Here is a 3,063-nt window from a genome sequence, read left to right as displayed (position 1 = left end):
TTTTAAACCCAGCACAGATGTGGCAGAGGCAAGCAGCCCCCTATCCTAAGAATGATGTATTAGAGGGCTATTTTGGGGGTGGGTTTAGGATATTTGGGAGGTGATATTTATGTATCCATAGAAGTGGATGTTGGATAAAATTGGTAAAGGTATTTGTTGCTGACCCTGGCAGCCTGTTTGATCACAAGAGCGTGCATGATGGAAAGAGAGGAACATCTCTCCTAGTTTGTCCTCTGATACCAGTGCTGTGGCAGCCTCCCTAAAAAAAAAAAAAAAAAAAAAAAAAAAAAAAAAAAAAAAAAAAAAAATTCTCAGGCTGGAGAGATGTCTCAGCTGTTAAGAGCTCTGACTGCTCTTCTAGAGGTCCTGAGTTCATGTATAATGGCATCTGATGCCCTCTTCTGGCCTGCAGAGGTACATGCAGATAAAGCACTCATATACATAAAATACACAATCATTTTTCTTAAAAAACAAGAGTTCTTGGACAGCTAGGGCTACCCAGAAAAACCTTGTCTTTAAAAACAAAAACAATTTTTATTTTAAAGAAAGAAAGACTTCTAGGATGGCCAGGGCAACCAACACATAGAAACCCTGTCTCAACCAAAACCAAACCAAAATACAACAACAATAATATAATAAAAACCATGCAATCTCTTCTTCTTTTTGACATTTAAACCACAGACATGTATGATTTTTGTAAATAGTTCATACATTTATGTTTAAATTGTTTATAAATTTGAAGAAACATATGGATGGCCTTTAGAGATGCCAGGGAAGTCTCGAGGATATTACTGTCTACAGAAGACCTGAACAAGGAGGGCACCAGTAGACATGCTAACAAGAAAGGGGAACATCTCACTCAGCCCAACCTTTAGAGAGCCACAGACAACTAAGGATGCTGAAAGACTACAACTGTTTCTTCGGGGAAAGAGACCCTCAATTTGCTAATCAAGAATTGGTAGTCAGCCCTGAGATCATAAATATACAAGTAGCATTATATGGACTGAGCAGGTTGCATTTATATATTTAAGAATATATAACAGAGAACATGAGACAAAAGGCTGTGAATGTGGCAGGGATATTACATGGGAATGGTTGGAGGGATGAAAGGGAAAAGGAATATAATGTAAGATTTAACACTCCTCCCCCCACCCCTTTTACAAATGAGCCAGGAGTAGTGGCTCAAGCCTTTAACCCCAGCACTCGGGAAGCAAAGGCAGGCAATCTCCGTGATTTCTAGACCAGCTTGGTCTACAAATCAAGTTTCAGGACAGCCAGGGCTACACAGAGAAACCCTCTTTAGGCGTACATTTTTTTTCTTTCTTCTTTTTTAAATGTTTATGAGTACATTGTAGCTGTCTTCAGACACACCAGAGAGGGCATCAGATCCCATTACAGATGGTTGTGAGCCACTATGTGGTTGCTGGGAATTGAACTCAGAACCTCTAGAAGAACAGTCAGTGCTCTTAACTGCTGAGCCATTTCCCCAGTCCCAGTTTAGACTTTTCAAAACCTACTTTAATAAGGGTTCTCAAATGCTTCAATCATCATCTAAACCCACCATCCAAAGGTAGGGGAGACAAGGTAAACAAGACAAGGAGATGTGGACCTGTTTAGAAGTAGTTCTTTGGGGTGATTTTAATCTCCATTTGTCAGGATACCAGTACTACAGTTCAGTAGTGTCAAGACACCAAACATGAATCAGCAGTGGTGGCACAATCCAGCAGAAACAGCTAGGCCTCTACCTGCATTGGCACAAGTCAGCAAGAGTGGCCAGAATTACCAGGGATGCCAAGATGAAGTTCTCTGTCATGCCTCTCTCAATGAAGTGAAGATGAGTGAAGCAGAAAGACCAATGAAAATGGTCAAGCAAAGCAAGCGTGCCCCAAATGTGTATGGAGTCCTACTTATATTCTCCAAACATCAAGTGTCCTCTCATTGGGTCTTGTTTCAGCAAAACACCACATATATCTACACTACATGACACAATCAGAAATTTCCACTCCAACCCTATCTTGAAAAATCAAAAGAAACAAACAAAAAACCCATTTTGGTATGTACAAATGTATGGCCTGCATGTATGTATATAAACCACATGTATACCTGATGCTTTTGGAGATCAGAAGAGAGTATCAGATTTCCTGAAACTGGAGTTAGAGTTATCACCTTGAGGATGCTGGGAATCCAAGTTGTATCCTTTGCAAAAATAGCAAGTGGTCTTGACCCCTGAGCTACCTCTTCAATCTGTACTAGTTATGTGTATAATGGGGGCTCCATTTCCTGGCCTCACTTCTGCCAAGAGACCACACACACACACACACACACACACACACACACACACACACACACAGTAATATAATTTTAAAATATATTTAATATCATGTATATATTGTTGGTAACAGCTACAGGATGCTGTCTGGATCGTGACATGATAATCACTGAAATACGCAGTGGACAAAATTGGATACTCAGAGCTAAATGACTTAGCTAAAACCGGTAAGTCATTCCTCATGTCACGTGTATCCATTCCACAGAGAGAAAGCCCTGTGTCTTCCATTCTTGAAAGCCAGGCTGACAGCCCAAGTTGCTGTGAAGACCATGGAGACCACAGAGAACTGTTGCCTAGTAGACTCTGTCATTTTTTTTAAAAAAATAATATGTAACTGCTAGATTTTTGTTTATTTCCCAGACTTCTGACTACACTGACAGCTAAGATAGCAGCTAGAAAAAACTTTCACAAATGCAGTCTGTTATTTCCTTACCTAAATTCTGTTTCCATTAATTAAATACTTCATATTTCCTCTTCTTGCGATGCCACTATCCTAACATTATCTAAGTTCCAATAAATTTGTCCAACTCTAATAAGCATTCCACTATATGATACAACTTTTTAATCTTGTTCCTTCTGCTGCACAAAGGGCTCTTCTTAAAGACTGTTCATGTTGCTAACTCATGTTCTCTCTTTTATAAACTTAGAAGCTACAGGAAACTTACTCAGATCTACCTCTCATGGACCAAATAGACTCCATCCAGATAAGTACATCTGCCCAAAGTTCCCACTTA

This window comes from Mastomys coucha, unplaced genomic scaffold (assembly GCF_008632895.1).
Source record: "Mastomys coucha isolate ucsf_1 unplaced genomic scaffold, UCSF_Mcou_1 pScaffold21, whole genome shotgun sequence".
Classification (NCBI taxonomy): domain Eukaryota; kingdom Metazoa; phylum Chordata; class Mammalia; order Rodentia; family Muridae; genus Mastomys; species Mastomys coucha.
Note: the sequence above shows the minus strand (reverse complement) of the source record.